This window comes from Xiphophorus hellerii, chromosome 18, assembly GCF_003331165.1.
Source record: "Xiphophorus hellerii strain 12219 chromosome 18, Xiphophorus_hellerii-4.1, whole genome shotgun sequence".
NCBI lineage: Eukaryota > Metazoa > Chordata > Actinopteri > Cyprinodontiformes > Poeciliidae > Xiphophorus > Xiphophorus hellerii.
In genome coordinates, this window is record NC_045689.1 from 3,997,809 (window position 1) to 4,017,503 (window position 19,695).

General features: G+C 38.7%; 1 protein-coding gene across 3 annotated transcripts in view; it reads left to right on the plus strand.

The window, feature by feature from the left end:
- The window catches only part of nova2 (NOVA alternative splicing regulator 2), an 88,418-nt gene that overhangs the window by 25,455 nt on the left and 43,268 nt on the right, over nt 1-19,695 (plus strand). The window lies entirely within an intron of this gene.

Genomic DNA, 19,695 nt, shown 5'->3' on the forward strand with positions numbered 1-19,695 from the left:
ATTAAACTGGACTAAACATGGCTGGTGTAAATGCATCCTTTCAGTTTTCATCCGTTGCTCTTTTGACATGGAAGAGGAAACATGTTGACAGCTGCACACTCAGACGCTCCGCAGAACCACAAATCAGACAAATTTCAAACCATTTGGAGAATTTGTCCTGTCGGCACCGCTCAGCTGATTTGTAGTTTGGGAGTTATTAAGTCTTCTGAGACATTAACACACGCGCACACACACACACACACACACACACCAGCAGAGAGAGATCAGGATTATAGGATCAGACGTTCTGTTTGTCTAAACTGCTGGCCTGACGTGACCTGCAGCTGCATGAGTGATGCTAAATGTTTGCACCGTTTCTTTTAAATCTTCTGCTGAGCTGAAAGTTTCTTTTAACCATGAAACATCGTAAGAATGCTGCAAAACCAAGTCCATGTGCTGCATGAAACGCTGAAGCAGAGAGGTGTTGATCAGTGTGTAAGTGTTGGATTATTAATAGATCATTTAGGTAAAAAATGTGGACGTATTTAAAACTAGAAACTCATAATTCGCCCTTGGAGCGGAGGGATGCCTGAAGGCAGCTGCAACGAATTATTTAACAATCTGCAGCCAAAAGCAGACTTGTTGGAAAACAAGTGGGGAAAAAAAGCTTTTAGCGATGCAGATTTGTGAGTTTTATTACATATGTGAACTTGTTATTGAAATTCCTTTAAAATATAAAAATAATTTATGTTATGCTGGTTGTAAAAATGTTTATCCAGTGAAAAGCTGCTGTGTTTTCTCTCTTATAGAAGCTGGAGCTTCTGTTTTGGGTGGAATCACCTTTAGTTGAACTCGGAGCGGTTGTAATGTTTCTGCAGTTTCAGATCTTGAGTTTATGTTTTTTTCCAACCTTCATTGTGTTTTTTTTGTCGGCGTGAGCTGCAGCTTTTGGCCGAAACCCTTCGGCTTTTAGAGACTTTAAAGTTTGTGATTTAGTCTTGGTTTCTGCTTGTTTTTTTTATTGTGTATTTTTGGCTGAAACAAGAATTTAGCTCGACGCATCGTGGAAAAAAAAAAAGAAGTTTTTTGTGTGTGTTTGTGTGTGTACATTGCACATCATCTCGCGCTCAGCCCAGCTGCACCGATGCTTCCACTTTATCCTGCTGTCTCCCAGAATTTATTGCGCTTTAAACCCGGCTCCTCTTTTATTTTTTTATTTTTTATTTGTGTGTTTAAGAGCGTTTGAATTTGTGCATCGGAGGTCTGCAAACAAGCGGCTGTTGTTTGACATCAGTGCATGAGGCTCCTGGAAGCTCTGCCAGCCAGAGCAGATGCAGGGTTCAAGAGCCTCTAAGACACACACACACACACACACACACACACCCACACATGCATGATTGCAACTACTTCAGCTTGTGCAAAGGGAAGAGAGAAGGAAAGGGAAAAACTTACATAAATCCAAAGAATGTCTTCACACTTAAACATCGGATGTAAATCTGCGAAAATATTTGTATGCACACAGACGTGGCTCGTGATCTGTTTGGGTGAGAAAGACGGGAAGAAGGGAGACGAGTGGAGGAATGAAAAAGAAAGAGAGTGTTGTCTGGGACAGAAGGAGCTGTGTGTGTGTGTGTGTGTCGTTAAACCCTTCCTCTGCGCTGAAGGGGGCATCTGTATGCAAATAAGACTTGGTTCTTCCTGGGTAACAAATCAAAAGGCCCACCTGCTGCAGGAGTCCGTCTGGGTGTGTGTGTGTGTGTGTGTGTGTGTGTGTGTGTGTTTGGGAGTAACGGAGGCAGTCTGATGAAGAGCAGAGTTACTGCAGTGTGTTGCCTGAAGCGCCTCATCCTCCTCATCGTCGCTCTCACACCTTCAGCAGTTCAGAAGTTACTTCGTTTCACTCAAAGTTGGAAAAATGTTGATGAATTTAAAGACACTAACAAGTTTTTAGGAACAAAAGTATTAAGTAGAAACATGACTGGGTGAAGAAGCTTGAGAAGCAGAATTTCCCAAATTTTTTGTTTTTTGCTAACTTGTTTAGGTTAGCTTCCTATAAATGAATGTTTCCAGATAAATACTAATGCGCTGATTTATTTGGCTGTTTTATAAACTTTCAGTTGAATAAAGTTTGACATCAACTGATAGGAATTCTTCATTTAGTTAAACATTTATGTTCAGGTTCAAAACATACAGGAAAAAAATGAAACATAGACAGTAAAGGACAAGATATAAACTTAAGTACAGTATCTAAGGATATTATAGAACGTGTAAATTATAATGTAAGTTAATTTGATGTTAGCATTTAGCATTAGCTTCTGGTATCTAGCGGAAGCTAACTTTAAAAGTGCTTCAGCATTAGCAGAACTGTTTATGATTATGTTTATGAAAAATTACAATCAGCAAGTTGGTCCTCAAAGAAAACAGACATTTTACTAAAGCAATTCACTCAATTTTAGCACAGAAACAAGTAAACAGGAGCGTTTCTGCAAAACTCAGATAATCAAATATTTGTAGCCTCGATCCAAATCTACAAAATTCTTAAATTATTGTGTGTGAACTGAAACGTCAGGATGTAGCGAGAGTTTTATCACAGAAATCAGAAAAGGAGGTCAACATTCTCCTCTTCTACACCAGGAAACTGAATTGTTGTCAGAAACGAGGGCAAATCAAAATCAATTTTTTAGTAGACATTAAAAAACTGCAGAATATAGAATATGTTACATATGTTGGTTTTTATATGTTTCATTTGAATTACAAGGAGAATATTCTGTTCAGCTCACATCCCTTCACTCGTTTATTCCACCCTTCGTCCTTCCTTCCTGGTTTTTTGTTCATCCTTTTGAGGCAGCTTCTTTCTATCCTCCGCCATCAATCATCCTCCTCTTCCTCCGTCTCTCCCTCCATCCCATCTGGAGAATAGTGCAGCAGCAGCACTTAAGGAGACGACCAATTAGCTGAGAGCCGCAGCATCGGTGATGAGACAGGCCACCATTCATCCTTAAAACACACACGCTCGCACGCACGCGCACACACACACACACACACACAGAGAGACCACTATTATGGCACAACAGATTTATTACACACCCATACAGTACAAGGCAGTGCCGCCTCTAAATATAGCCTCTATCTGTCTGGCTGCCGCTCTGTGGAGCGAAGTGGAAACCAGAAGGACATCGCAGTCGCTCCGACCTGAGCTGCATCCAAACCGCTGTCGATACGTCAGCCAATCAAAACCATCCGCTTCCTGCTAAATGTACATTTATTTTAAAAAATGTTGCTAACTGGGATCATCGGCTAAGGCCTACCAGGAAGCTAATTCAATCTTTTTATTCACTCATTTGCAAATTTTGTTTAGCGTTTTTGCTAACTTCCTCTAACTAGAACTACGTGTAACTATTTCAACTTCACATCATGTTATAATTTTAGTTTCTCATCAAAAATAAAGCCGTAGCGTTGTCCTAATTGTTTCATGCATGTTTTGAGAAATCCTTCAGACTAGCCAGCAGCAATTAGCAGCATCTGCTTAGCTCATTATAGGAGCTACTTCTCAGTGTAGCTCTGGTAAAAACATTGTTAGAGTTAATAGAGGAGCCATGTTGTGACGACTTCCTGAAGAGACAGAGATCCAATTTCAAAGCGTTAAATTACAAATCAAAATTTCTGTGGAGCTAGCACTTTTTCATCAATATTTAGGAATTATTTACTTAAATAATTTTATTTTAAAATTGATTTTATTTTTTAAAATACTTGCAAGTTAATTTTGTATTATTTAAAATCCTGTGTTTGAGGGGGGAAAGTTGTGTGCAGCATTTTAACTAGCAAGTTATTTTGTTTTGGTAAAATAATCCTAATGGCCAGAACAAAATATTTTCAAAAATAGTCAAAGACAAAAAATATTTGGTTAATGGGACCGCTGTGTGTAAGAAAAGCTTTTTAAAAATAAAGTTTTATCAGCCTTTTAAACCAAATAAGCACGGTTAAAGTAAGGCTGTGGATGTGTTGTCATGAAAACATCAGTGTGTGCTTTATTCAGACATTTCAGTGATTATTGGCTAATATATTCCAAATGTTATAAACTTGCATTTTTTATGCTAATGTAATATTTAGCCAGAGACAAAGTCTCAGGGCAGCAGGCTGGATACAATGATACCCAAAATGCTGAAGGTCACAGAGTGATGGATGAACAGATGAGGCGTTTTGCAATCATCCCTAAAATCTGGTGAAAAGTCCAAACGGACAGCAACGACTCGTGACCAGTAAATCCTTCTGACCAGAAAACCAATAGAGTCGCCATCACTTTACATCAAATATTCATTTGCTACACTTGTTTTATAATTAGAATCGACCTCTTCTCCGCCTTTCTGCTGAGGTGTTGGAACGTGGCGTCGAATCCATGACGGCGAATTTAGAGCTTGGAGATGAGCTGATAAACCAAATAATCTGTCCTCACCTCGCTGTGGCTTCATATCTGCCTCCTGTAAAAGCAGCAGAAACCAGAAAGGTTCGAGAGAAATCAGAGGAAAATCTGGTTTCTGTTTTGTTTGTGTTGATTGCTTTGAAGTTTAGTAGGGCTGAAACGATTAATCGTGATTAATCCATTTTTGAAATAATGGTCTTCTAATTTAGCAATCGCATAATCATTAACTTGAGAATACTGACTAAAAATGGTTAATTGCTGAAAGTAGAACACACTCAGAGCTGTAATTAAGCCAAAACTGTACAAAAATATGTACATATTTTGGATTTAAGAAAAATAAAACCTGCTTTGACTGAATCCTTTACTACAAATGATCTGCACACACTGAAAAAATACCATGTTATTACCTTTTAGTCAATAAAACGTTTATTTTGACATTTAAAAAGTTAAATTAATGTTTTATTTACATTTTCTTAATGTATTTCTAATATTCTATTTATAAAAAAGCTTAAATGAAAATCTGCAGAATCTGATTAATCGATTAATCGTCAGAATAATTGATTACTAAACTAATCGTCAGTTGAAGCGCTAAGCTTTAGGGCTTCCTAATTACATTTCATTCTGCATTTCGACTGACTGGAAATATTATTTAGAAGCCTGAAAAAGTTATGTATTTATTTTGATAAGAAATAACTTTACTTACCTCAACAAGCTTTAATTATGCATTTGAATTGGCCAGTTTCCAGATTTATTTAGCTTTAAAATAACCAAACCAGTTTCCGTTGATTCGTCTTGATACGTCTTTAAAATGTCTCAAAGTATTTCTAATACTGTATTAATCAAAGCTCCAATAGTTAAATGAAAAATGTGCAGAATGTGCCACTTTTTAAATCTGATCAATCGATTAATCATCAAAGTAATCTGATTTCTGTTTACTTCAATAAGAAATAGCTTCTTTTTTTTTTTTTACCACAACAAGCAGTTAAATCTTTCCATTTCCAGTTTTAAAATCTCTGTCCCAGTTTGCATTGATTGCCTGTGAAAAAGTAAAACCAGTAAAAGTGTTTCTGCTGGTAGAAAATAAAGCAGCTCCCCCTCTGCAGGATCGCAGAAGACATTCCTGCTGCGGCGGCTGCATCACCACGGATAAAGCCACTTTAATGAGTCTGATCTGAACCGAAAACGACGCTTAATGAGACACCTCGAAGGACGGCGACCGCACGGTCTGATTCCACTCGCATTCGCACAGCTGCAGAGGAGACAGAGCCGATTACGTCCTAATTAAAGCCCAGATAAACCTGCAACCCAGCAGAATCGCGCGTGAAAGCAGCGACACCCTGAGACGCCACGTCTCCGATGATTATTTTTCTTTACATTTAGCTTTTTAGGCTGCTGCACCATTTTGTAGCGTCTTTAAAGTCAAACTTTTCCATCAATTTGGTCTTCAGAAATCCTTATTCAAGACCCAATAAACCATAAAAAAAACTATTTAATGGAAGAATATAAATTATGTAAGTATTTAAAAACAACTTTAAATTCAAACTCTCACTCTAAAAACAAAATTTTACCAAGTATTTTGTGCAAATATCTTATCACACTTGAAATTAAACAAGACTAATTTACAAGTAACTTTTCAGCAAGATATTGGAGCCGATAAGAAAATAGTTTTGTTTTATTTCACGTGGATTAAGACACTTAAACTAAAAAATTAGAACAAAACTTCCTGGTACAATGTTGTGTTTTTGCAGTGTAAGAAGACACGCACTGCAAAAACGCAAAACCTTATCAAGTATTTATTGTGCAAATATCTTATCACACTTGAAATAAAACAAAACTAATTTAAAGTAAGCTTTTCGCATAGTACAGGGGCGCATTTTAAGTCAATAATTTTTTAATATTGATGAAAAATACGAGTTTAATTGGCAGATTATTTCACTGGAAAAATGTCTCATTATACGTGAAGTAATCTGCCAGTGGAATAAGGAGTTTTTCATCAATATTTACTTAAAACGAGCTCCTACATTGCGCTGAAAAGTTACTTTAAAGTTACTTTTGTCTTATTTCATGTGTAATAATAGACCAAAAATACTTGGTAAGATTTTGTGTTTTTGAAGTGTAATGTCAAATTTAGTCTTCACAAATCCTGGAGAACAATTTCTCAAAACCGAATAGACGATTAAAAGACAATTTAATAGCAGAATATAAAGAAATAAGGTTAAAAGTTTCTACACGTTAGCTTTTAAAAACACGAGGAACTTTAGATTCAACCTCTGGATCTCCTGTTTGTCGTCTGCCACCATTTCAGAGCTCAGTCTTTAATCCTGCGCCATGATTGCAGTTTTCAGTATTTAATATCCCCCCTGCACACACACACATGCACACACACACACACACACCAAAAACCTGCACACATCTGTCGCAAAAGGCCACACAAGCAAACACCTGACACACTTCCAGGCGCTCCATCGACATTACTCGTTTCAGCACTCAAAGCCTCTTATGCAGCTCTAAGCTCTCAGTCAGAGATGGAAAACTGCAATATTACAAATCACTCACACACACACACATCTGCGTCAGTAATGAATTTCCTGTTTGTTAGCCGCTTCCCATCTTCATTAAACGACTTATTCCATCCAGTTGTCTGCTGTTTATCAGTTGCGGAGGGGATGATTTCCTCTAAATGAAATTGCTGCTTTGAATCTGTCCAAATTTGTCAAATTAACAGTGAAAAATGGTGGCGGGGCTGAAGAGTCTGAGCCGCAGCGTCATGGCGGATCAGAGCTCTGGCTGGCCTGCGACGTTTTTTGAGCTTTTTCTGAGTTGCCTTTTCATTTTGAAATTCCCAGATGTGTTTGTGTTTGTTTATGAGATTTTACAATCATCTGAAGTTGTTTGTTTGGATCTGAGTCTGTACCAGACAGACCGTTGTATCGCAGACTCACTGGCTGAGACAAAGCTGCAGCTGAACATCGAAATCTTTTAGTGAAATTGTTAAAATACACTTTTGCATCTTGTTGAAGTGGACATATTTTGCTAAATGTACATTTTTCACATTTTTGTATTTCTATTTCTGATTTTGCTGCTTCTAAAAAACAATCTTAGCACTTCAAAAAAACACCCAACTGTTTTTGGCAGGAAGTTCATGACCTTTGGTGTCTGGAAAATGAATAGTTTCAAAACCCTCTGGAATGTAATGTCACAAATCATCCGGTTACCTAGCAACCCCAGCAGAATTCTGCCCGTTACCTAGCAACCCATGCTGATCTCCAGCACGTTTGGTCAGCCAGTTTTACCTGCTGTATGCACTGCACAATGGCTGCTGGAAAATCAAACCACTTGCTGCATTCTTAGTCAGTTGTACAGGAAGCTCTACTAATGCTTTTCAGAGCTGTACATTTGTATAGTTGTGCGTCTCTTTGGAGCCATTTTTACATGCCACTGTAAATGTTGAGTTGGGGGCGTGGCCAACAGCGGCTTATTTGGATTTAAAGTGGCAGAGCCATAAAACAGCTCAAATAGGCAGAACTGAGCAGACTGAAATCTCATTGTCTCAGAATGATTTTGTTCAGAAAATGTAATGAACATGTTTTGTAAAGGCCACAGACCCATTCCAACCTTTTCAAAGAAGCATTATAGGTCACCTATAAATCAGATTGGAGCCTCACAGAGTAAAAAATCTTTTGAGTTTCAAAATTATCTGAATTTAACCTGAACTCTACAAAGACACCAAACAGATTCCACGTTGTTGCTTTTGTTTGGGAAAAGTTCTCTATTGGTTCTTTATGAACGGAAAGATTTTTCCAGCAAAAACCCTTCAGGTTGATCTGAAACGAAACAAGAATGAATATTTTAAAAGCAACTCTGTTAAGTACAGAGGAGGGTCTGTGATGCTGTGGGCCTGTTTCTCTTCTATTGACTCAGGAAACATTGTAATAAATCTGCAGTATTAAATTGTGCATGAACATAATTCCAAGGCAAAAACACACCAGCGATGACAATTTAAAGTATATAAGTCATCAATAAAATAAAAATTATTAGCAACTGGAGAACATTTAGAAAACTTTTACATTTTTCAAGGACAAAAACAAGAAAGTGTAAAATAAACTCCAACGCTCTTTCTCAGGTTCTGCAAGGATGGAAAATGTTACATTTCATGACTGGACATTTGGGAAAAAGACAGAAAATATTTATTTGTTTGGAAAGTCTGAAGGAAAGGCATCTTCATTTTTTAAAAATACAGCAACTTGAGTTAAGTTGGAAAAAACTTAACTCAAGTTAAATAAAGTTCATTCAGGAAAAATTCACCTGAATGAACCAGAAATCATCTGGCAGAGCTTCATACACGGTGGGCGAGGGATAATGATACGGGTCGGGTTTGCTGAATAAATGTGATGTCATCTGTCCTAAAAAAAAAAGATCAAAGGGCCCAATTTATGAATCTAAAACAATCTTAGCCTGTATTAAATATTCTTAGTTTAAAATGATAGTTGATGACATGATGTAAACTAAAAATGTGACAAAATTCTCATTATCTGCACTAAATTGAAGCTAATTTAGTGCAGATAAATCCGGAGGATAAACATTTTTCTACTGCAAAACGTCAACAATTGTTTCCAGTTTGAGCAAAATAGAATTAACCTTTAAATATTTGTCTTTTAAAACTCACAAATATTACAAGTCATTCTTCAGTTGTGTGTTGTTGTTTTTTTGTTTCTGTTGCTGCAAAGGTCAAATTAAAAGTGACAGAAGCTCATTGCTTCCCTGCTAAGTGCCTTCCTGAGTGTGTTTCTGTGTTCGAAGCCTCTGAACCCTGAACTCTGGCAGGTTGAGCACCAACTCAAGCGGAATGAGACGCGTCTGCCGCAGACACACAGACACCTCAGAGTCAGCTTTCGCTTCATATGTGGCGGCTAACAGGCGTTAGCCGTTAGCTTCAGTCATAAATGTTTGACCTGAAAGAGGGGAAGAAAGTCACGGATCCAAGAGGAAAGATTTACTGAACTTCTGAGCAAAGGAAGCGTTATATTCTGGTCCTCCAGTTAGGGCTGGGCGATATGGACTTAAAATATTTTGATTAAAAAAATATATTTTGGGGCGTGCTGTGGTGGCGCAGGGGGTTAGCACATTTGGAGGCCTTAGTCCTCGACGCGGACGTTGCGGGTTTATCAGTGATAAAATAAGTTATCCTGCCTAATTGACATGAATGAATCACAAAACGTGATGTCGATTGATTATTTGTCTACAGCAGGGGTCTCAAACTCCAGTCCTCGAGGGCCGCAGTCCTGCAACATTTAGATGTGCCTCTGCTGCACCATCTGAACAGAATAATTAGGTCATTAGCAAGGCTGGGAGAGCTGATCTACACGAGGAGGAGATAATTAAGCCATTTCATTCCAGTGTTTTGTACCTGTTACACATGTAAAACTGTAGGACAGCGGCCCTCGAGGACTGGAGTTTGAGACCCCTGGTCTACAGAGAACCACAATTTCTAATCCTGGCAATTCTGAATCGGTTCAAGATGCTCAAAAATCAATTTTAATCTGCTTTATGTTTTGTAAACATTTATATTGAATTACTCTTTGATAGTTTTTTTTATTTAATTTTATACATTTTATTTATTTTATTTTATGATAGTTTCTTCACAATGAATGATAAACAATGTGATAAATGTGCACAGGTGTGCACAAAAGATACATTTTGTCCATAATTTATCTTTTGATAAATAGACAAAATGCAATTTTTCTGTAACTTTTCATACAGAGGCTTTAAGGCTGGACGTTTCATCTAATCAATAATTATTGATTAGATTCTTATTTTAAATACCTGAAATACCTTCCCTGATTTACCAACAGTTTTCACTCCATGTTCATGGATTTGGTTTAGTTAGTTTTTAAGCAGTTATGGAAGTAACTCAGCAGACTGTTGCTAGGCAACCAAAGAGAGAAAGAGTTAGTTGATTCCATCAAGCTAGCTTAGCTAAAGCCTTTTCTCTCCCAATGAATGTCCTGTATATTGAATATGTTATCAGAGGTATTGATCTATCGTGATATATTTCTTTATTGATTTATTGCCCAGCACTAAGACGCCTTAAATCTCCATTCTGTACTTCCTGTTTGTTTTGTTGTTAGACTGAAACTGATCATTAAAGACGAAGCAGTCGAAGATCGATGTCGTCGTTTTCTCCACTTTTGTGTTCAGACTTTTAATAAGGCAGAGCTTAGGGGGCCGTAAACAGAACGGCAGGAATATGGCCGACTAACCCGCAGATCAATGCCGAGCTGAGTGAGCGTTTGTGTGGTTATTTATTTATCTCCGCTCCGATCGCGGCGCTCTGTAACTGTGACGGATCTCAGCCGGAGTGCGTGTGGCGGGCGATGCGTGCCCTTGGGAAGCGCTGCTTTAATGCTGCCTGTCAGTGAAATATGACAGTCATAAAGTCTTTCAAACACTTTCGCTAACTCTCATTACTGCAGAGTGCACACACACACACACCCACACACACACACACACACACACACACACACACGTCCTTGAGACGATCACTGCAGATAAACGGGGCAGATCGGTGAGCATCTGTTGACATGCGTTTTGGTTTTTAACGTCTCGCCGCTGAAAACGCCGTTTTATGCAACTTTATCCTTCATGCTTTTCACTTCAGTCCAGTTTGAAACAAGCAGATGAGCAAAAATAAAAAATAAATTCCTCTGATCACAGTGGCTGAATCTCATTCCTAAAAATGATTTTAATATAAGATCTTTTGTTTTAAATTTATTTTGTTTATTCTTTTGTTACATTATGTTCATTAAAACCTAATCAAACCAATGTTTCCAGAAATAAACCATTTAATTGCATTATAAATTAAAACTCGATATTTTTGTTATTGTTTTTCTCTTTTCTTTCTTTCTGCCAAAAACTGGACGATAAAATCTTCAGTCTGGTGGTTTGTTCTCAGCTACTGGATCCACTGGGGGAGAGACTTCATAATTCGTTTTATTTGATGTTTTGTTTATTTATTTTGAATATTTAAAATATCTCCCAGTTGCAGTGGTAAATATTCATTAGAATTTAAAGTTTATTGATCTTTGACAATGTGTTCTTGTTATATTTTCTGAAAGTTTTATAAAAACAATAACATTGTTTATCGCGATAACTTCTCTGGCAATTTATAGTCCAGAAAAATGTTATCCTGACATTCCTACTAAATTTTTATTAAATGTTAAATTTGTGTCTTCTAAATTTGAATCTGATTCGTTCCGTTAGCACAAAGCTAGTTAAATTTCACGTATTTTAACCTTTTCAAATCCGTTGACTGTCCCACCTCCTCAGATTTTGACTCACTTGGTCGAATATTTTTGATATTTTGGTTCCTGCTGTCTCCCTCCTAAATGCTGCAAACCAAGATTTTCCAGAGAAGTCGGACATTTTCATTTTGCCGCCGCTGCTTGTGCGATAAATCCGACGACCTTGACAGAAATCTCATTTCACCTCCATAAACGATTTAAAAAAATGACCTACAGGCGCTTACGAGTGTCGTTTCATCCAGAATAAAAACGATTTACTAATACAAATCAGATATTACAAGATTAAGGACTTGTACTGGAGCGTTTTTGCAGATAAAAATAAAGCATCTGATTTATTGTCTCTTCTTCTTGCTTCATAAATCAAACCCACACCTCCAGCCTCCAGCTGCTGTGATGAACGGGAATCACTTGGAGTCGGCCCGATTCTTTCATATTGGACACAAACGGAGGGAGGAGAGCCGAACTGCAGGGTGCAGCTCACAGTCAAACCTGTTTATATTTCACAAAATAAACTCCAAAAGAAGTATAGTTTTATCTCGGTAAACAAAGAAACACTTTGCTCGTTAACACGTTGGTGATTTTTGCAGTGTTTTGGCTGCAGAGGTTGTTTATTTGTTGCTTGTTATTTTTCTGACTTGCAGCCAAACAAACAAACTCTGATGGTCATCTGGGTTTTCATTATAGTTTGGTTTTGACTTTTTATTTGTCTAGTTCAGTAGCTTTAATACATTTTTAGAATGTGTTTGCCAGTTTTTATTAGTTATTACTAGTTAAATATTTTTTAGTTTTAGTTTTTTCATACTTTTAATTTTTAGGTTCAGAATTCAAAAGAAGGTAAAAATGTTGAGATTGTTTACATCAACTGGGTAGTAAATACTCAACAGAAGATTCAATTTTCAAAAAATTATTCAGTTATTCTTGAACAACCTGTTGACTTCGGCGTTTTCTCCCAGCTTTGCTGCCACCATTTTGTGGACTAGCGTAGCCGCTAGTAGGATTATCATAATTTACTGACAGCTGATATTAGCTGCTTGTGTGAGAAAGAAAAACAAATCAATTTCACATCAGTTTGAAAGTCTAATAAATAGATTCAGAAACACAAACACAGGATATGATGTCTATCATTTCAGTATGTTTTCTAAACAGAAGATATAGTTCCAGTTAGTCCCAGTTTGCCCTTTTTTTATCACCGTTTTTATTTATTTCAGTTATTGAAAATGTTTTCTCAGTTTCAGTTTTTGCATTTTACTTAGTTTTAGTTCATTATAATAACATTACTGAGGACGCCTCATGTTGTTACAGCTGGAAACTAGAGATTAGGCCTTAAATCTGGGTCTGAACTTAGAGACGCATAAAGACGGTTACAAAGTCGGCCTTCTGTCACCTGAACAACGTTTCCAGGATTAAAGGAAGATCTCATCTAGTCACATTGATTACTGAAACAATTTCTTCATAGATCTGATAAAAAATCTATCAGATCCAGAATGCTGCTGCTGGCGTTCTGACTAAATCCAGGAAGATGGAGAACATCACCCGGTTCTAAAGTCCTTCCACTGAGAGAACAGACTTTAAGATTTTAGTCTATAAGTCACTGCTGTTGTTGGATCAACCTTCCAGAACCTCTCGGGTCTCAAAACCAAACATGGAGAAGAAGCATTCAGTTTTTATGCACCACAAATCTGGAACAAACTTCTAGAAAACTAAAAAACTGTTTCAATATAGACTTGAGTTTCTTTTTAACCATAATAAATGGAATAATAACCAACATACAGCTCTGGAAAAAAAATTAAATGATCAGTTTTATATATTTGAGTAAAATGAACATTGTTCTTTTATTCTATGAACTACTGACATATACAGTATGTTATAAATTTAGTATTTATTGGCAGAAAATGGGAAATGGTGAAAATAACGTAAAAGATGCAGTGCTTTCAGACATCAAATAATGCAAAGAAAACAAGTTCATATTGATTTAGAAACAACAGTACTGATGTTTTAACTCAGAAATCAGTATTTGGTGAAATAACCAGCAGGTTTCCAGTGAGGTTCAGTGCAGTGGGCTCGTCTTTTTTTCTAGAGCGGTCTGTGATGTATTGATGATTGTGATGATGTACGTGACAAAATGTAATATTTGTTGTTGGTTTCTCAGCTGGTGAATATCATACAGATGTTTCTATGATGTAAAGTGCTTTAATCCGCCTTGCTGCAGAATGTACTTTATAAATAAACTTGATTGATTGATTAAATCGATGCAGGTGAAGGAATGCGTAGAGGTTTCACCTGCCTGCCGCTGTCGGCATCATGGCGCCCAGCACCCGCTCAAACTGCAGCGTCACCGTGGAGCCGCGGCGCGTTGCCATGGGCGACGGCGTCCCCGCCGCCCCCAGGCTTCGCTCCGGCCTGCAGTCTGAGGAAACTCTGCTGGGATGCAGCTGGACTCCAGGTTTAAGACGCTAAATGCGTTCTGCAGCTCTTGATTCCCATCCAGATCTGTTTAAGACGTGGAAAAGTCATTTCCGAGATGGGAATGTGACAGCTAATCCGCACGGTTCATCGCTGCGCTTGTTTCCACCATGTCTCCATGTGATCTTTTAGTTGCTTTAAAGTCCAGCAGAATGTAATTTATAGAAAATCAGATTAGAGATTAAAAGATATTTAGATTTGTTCGGCCATTAATGCAAGCTGTGCAGGTTGGGAGACGGGGAAAATGTACTGCATATGAGTAAACAAAGCAATGCTGGCCATTCTGTTTGTGCTGATCCAGCTGTGTCAGTGTGTGGGTGTGTGTGTGGGGGTGTGTGTGGGTGTGCGTGGGCGTGTGTGTGTGACAGATATAAATCCAGTCAGCAGATAAAGGAGGCTGGAGGGGGAAGGAGCAACCCAAAGGGAGAGTAAAAGAAAGGAGGAAGAGTTTGCCATGCAGAGGTTTGCATGAACTCCAAAGGTTTCCAACTGTGGCAGACAATAGGCGAAGCCAGGCGCTCTGTGCGACAATAGGCTCTTTGACCCGGTCAGGCTAGCAGGAGGGAGAGCGGGGGGGGCAGAGGGCACTGAGGGCGTCCCCATCTGCCTCGCCACAGAGAGCGTGAATACATCTGGGTTTCTGCTCAAAGTTACTAAAAACCCTGCTAATGGACAGCGCTAGCTACGTTAGCATCCAGCTAGCAGTGAACTGCTTGGACGAATGCTGGTGTTTGTGAATTATCTCAGGGTGTGACTAAACACCACACTGTGTTTCTGATTATTAATCATGTTGTAGTATTGTGTGGCTGTGACTTACTGGTGGAAATGTATACATTTTTAACTTATCTTTAAACCTTTAAAAGCTAGCATAGCTAAATACTAAGAATTCATAAAAGTAGCAATTAAGCTCCTTTGAGGACAGAAGTCTCTCCTCTGACATCTGTGTTTATGATTATAAATCATAATCTATGTAGTGGTATTGTGAGGATTTGGCTGTGACTTACTGACAAAAATGTATAATTTTTCAACTTCACTGTTCTTTCTTGTGAGCTTCTGGCCATGTTTCCTTAAACAAGGTAGAGAAAGTTGATCACTGATTTGATCAGTCAACAGCTTTACTAAACATTTAATAGTCTTAGTCTAAGTTATTAATAAAACTTTGTTCCCAAATGGACAGCGTTAGCTACGTTAGCATCCAGCTAAGAATGAAGCTACTTTGACGAATATTTGTATTTGTGCGTCATATCAGGGTTTGATTAACTTCACATATTTCTGTGTTATAAATCATAAATCATAATATTGTGACAATTTGGCTGAGATTTACTGGCAAAAATTTACAAATTTTTAACTTGACTTTAAAACTTAATGTCTAGTTTCTTGTGCAAATATCTTTGTACATTTGAAATAAGACAAAACTAAGTTAAAACTAACTTTTCAGCAAGACACAGGAGCTTGTTTTAAGTCAATAAATCCTTAATATTGATGAAAATGTTCAAGTTCCACTGGCAGATTATTTCACCCATAAAAATACATTTTTCACGTAATAAATGAAATAATCTACCGATAGAAGACAACTTCTAAAAACAAGCTCCTATATCTTGTTGAAAAGCTACTTATTATTTAGTTTAGTTATCTTGTCTTATTTCAAGCGTGCTAAAACATTTGAATTAGAAACTAAACCAAAAGTACTGGATAAGATTTGGTGATTTCTCAGAATATGCACCACAAAACTGAAACAAACCTCCAGAAAACTGCAAATCAGCTGAAACACTGATTTCCTTTGAGTCCAAGCTAATAGAGTTTCCTTTTATTGAAGTCAACTGAATATTGGCCAACATATTTAATATGTATTGATGATTTTTAACTATGGCACTCGACAAAATGTCATGTTTGTTAAATGTCTATGTATGTTTTACATGCCTTCATGCTGTTCAAATAAAATGTCAAACAAGATTTATTTTTCAACAAAACACCTAAAATTCTGCGATCGTAAGCTAATTCCTAATGAGTTATCTTATATTTTGTATCTCAAAGTCTTAAAAAAAGGTAAATAAGGATGTTTTGAGAATCAAAGCTGCTTGATTTTGTTTTTTCATGAACCGCAGGACATGGTGTTAGCGAACGAGTGCTGGGTCTGCGACCCGGTCGTCAGAAAGCAACGCCCGCGGCTGCATCTCAGTCAGCAGACATTAACTGACGGACGTCTCTTTCATTTTACCTCCCTGTCATCCTGACTGTCAGCTCTTATGACAAAGCTTCTCTCAGCGAGGCAGCGAGGAGCTTGGCTAAGCATCGTGGCTCTTCAGGAAAACATCTTTATCATGTGGAGAGACAACACACACACACACACACACACACACACAAACACACACACACACACACACACACACACACACCGATCCAAACAGTGCGATTTCAGCTGGTTTGGCTGCAGAATTTTGCCCCGTTTTCCCATAAATAGCAGACATAGCTGGATTTGTCTCCGTGTCGCCATGGGGATTTCTCTTTCACCGGCTGCCGTGGCGATGGCGCCGGGTCTTAGTGTTTGTCCGTTTAATGCAGGTTTGCAGAGGTAGAGCAAAGCGGTGCACAAACACCCCGGACCCAACCCCCCGTCGCACAAAGCAGAGGATTGTGGGACTGTACACCCGTTGCCGTGGTGACGAGAATCAAAGTGACAGCTCTCCTTTAGGAGGAGCGCCCCCGCCTCCGCCCACCGCCTCTCCTCCCTTAGCAGGTGTAAGAGTGAGTGAGAGAGAGACGTCTTTCTTTCTCCCGGTTTTGTTTTGGTCGGCTTCCAGATCCTCTCGCCTTCTGTCCTTGAAAGTGGCTGAAATAAGCAAATCCAGGCGGCAGTTTGTGTGTCAGCTTTTAGTAACGTCATAAACTCGTTGGGACGCAGAGGGGCGTTATTTAAGACATTATGTCAGAAAGAGACTCAGTTAGCGAAATTACTGGCCTCTTCACATCAAAGCAGGCAGTCAGAAACAAGTTGGGAGCAAAACGTTCTCCGACCTGATTGGACCTCTGCAACAATGACGCTTTGCATCGGCGGGGTCAAAGAGGTCGAATCTAAAGGCTCAGAAATTGTTGCTCTGTAAATTGTGACATCGTATCTGACTGAAAAATGACTGACTGTAATTTAAATTTGGTTGAGGTTTTGCCAACATTCAAACAAAGCCCAGCGAATTATAATGTTGACTTTAATTGAATAAATTCAGTAGATTCAACTTATTTTTATGTAGTTAAAATAAGCATAAATAAGTTGAGTGTGTTTTGAACTAACAACAAAAAAAGTTCTGACTTTCGAGCGCAGAAAATTAAGTCCAAATTCTGAGTCTAAATTCAAAATTCTGATAAATAGTCACAGTGGTCCTAATCGTCTTTTGTATGTTTAAGTAATTCCTGGGGATAATGTTGCTCAATCAGTTAATTTAAAGAAAACTAAACAATTTCGAGGCAACGAGACTGCATACATTGTTGAAGCAAGCGCAGCTGATTAGGTTTTACAGTGCACTGCCTCTGAGGAGGAACACGGTGAGCGCTGCAGACAAAGAAGCTCAAAAATGCTGGTGAGAACCAGTTGTGAATTGCTTTTTTTTTTTTTTACAGACCCCCAATCTGTGGCAGAGGGACAAAGGTAGCCCTTTGGGACCCCTGTGCCTCTCACACACACACACACACACACACACACACACACACACCCATCCGCATCCCTCCGTTATAAAGGGCTGGTTCCACAGCTGCCTCGAGTCGCCCCGTCCCTCCCCACTTCCATTATTTTTAATCCCTCCAGTGAAAGCTCCCTCAGTTTCTGCCCCTTCTTTTAACTCTCCAGCCTCCCCCAACACTCGTACCCTCCACATCACACCCGTCGCCCCCGCACCCTGCAGTCTGAGGTCCCACAAAGCCGTCACCTGTCATATCTTCTCTCTGACACATGGGCTGGACTTTAATTATGAAGATCTCAGCCTGGCGCGCGCGCGCGCCGCCTGCCCAGGGTCTGCCGGGTGTAATTACACGAACGCTACAGATGTGATGGTTGTGTTCCTGGTCAGGGGTTGGACAGCCAGACAGGATTCAGTGTTGGTCACATGACAGGTCGGTTCTTAATAACCTATCAACTGGTTCAGGTATTTCAGCAGAGATAAAGCACCTTGATGTGCCAAAGTCATTTTCATTTTGGGCCACATCAAGATCATGAAGGTTCTTGTGCCAGAATGTATGGATAATTTTGAAACTGTTACAATACTAATAACTTTCTGTAACTTTCCTGCACCACAAAATCACAAATATTTAAAAATATTTGCAAGAAATTTTGAGATATTTAAGATTATGTAACTCTGACTTTGTTTTACTGAACATGTTGAACACAGTCAAAATGACTGCCTCGGCCTTACTTGATATTAAGTTAGACGAAAGTTTACTGAAGAAATTCTGCCACCTACAGGTGGGAGTTGGTTAGTTAAACTCAATGTTTTTCAAACATTTTTGCAGAAAATTTGCAATATGATGGTTGTGTTCATATTGGACAGCCAGACAGGATTCAGCGTTGGTCACATGACAGGTCGGTTCTTAATAACCTATCAACTGGTTCCGGTAGTTTAGCAGAGTTAAAGCACCTAGATGGGTCACGGTCATTTTCCTTTTGGGCGACATGAAGATCATGAAGGTTCTTGTGTAAAAATGTAGGTAATTTTCATAAAAACCCATTAACGAACAGCTAGAATTTTAATAAGTAACTGTGTCTGCATTCGATGAGATCTTCTTAAAATTAAATAATAGTGAATGTATTTTCACATTGATCCCGATATTTTCTTTTGGTGTCTTTGTGATTTTTTTGCAATCAGAACCAGTGACTCTGTGGTGCTAACTTAGGAAATTTGCAGTTAAAATGACTGCCTCGGCCTTACTTGACATCAAGTTAGTCGGAAGCTCACTGAAGAAATACTGCCACCAGCAGGTGGGAGTTAGTCATTTAAATTCAACGTTTTGAACGTTTTTGTGGAAAATTTGAGTTTCCAAACGGCCCAGTTACCAGTCAAAGGCGATCAAATTGGCCAATCCCAGTCCATTTTTTTGGTTCATCTCTTGTTATGGATTTGATGCCGTGGAGCAAAAATAAAAGGACACATTTTGGCAAAAATAAAATCATTTATTATTTGAGGAGAACAAACCAAGATAATGATTTGCACTCTAAATCCCCTCTTTGTGTTGTTTTCACCTTTAGTAACTCCGCTCTGCTGCACTCTCTGGTCCCCCATCAGATATCAGTTATCCCTTGTGATTCATCTCATCAATGAACTCGAGCTTCTCTCTCCGTCCAACTCTCAGCTTTCATCTGCCTCCAGCCTGCAGCCGTCTGTTGCCCTAAATCATACAACCGTTCTGCATGTGGTTGTCGTTAATGCAGATGAGGTCACACTTCCAGTCAGGCCCCGTCCTCTGCGCTCACATGCATGTCCACGGCGACGCGCAGATCGCACAGAGACACTCGGAACAAGGTGAACATCCAGCTGATCTACGCTCCTG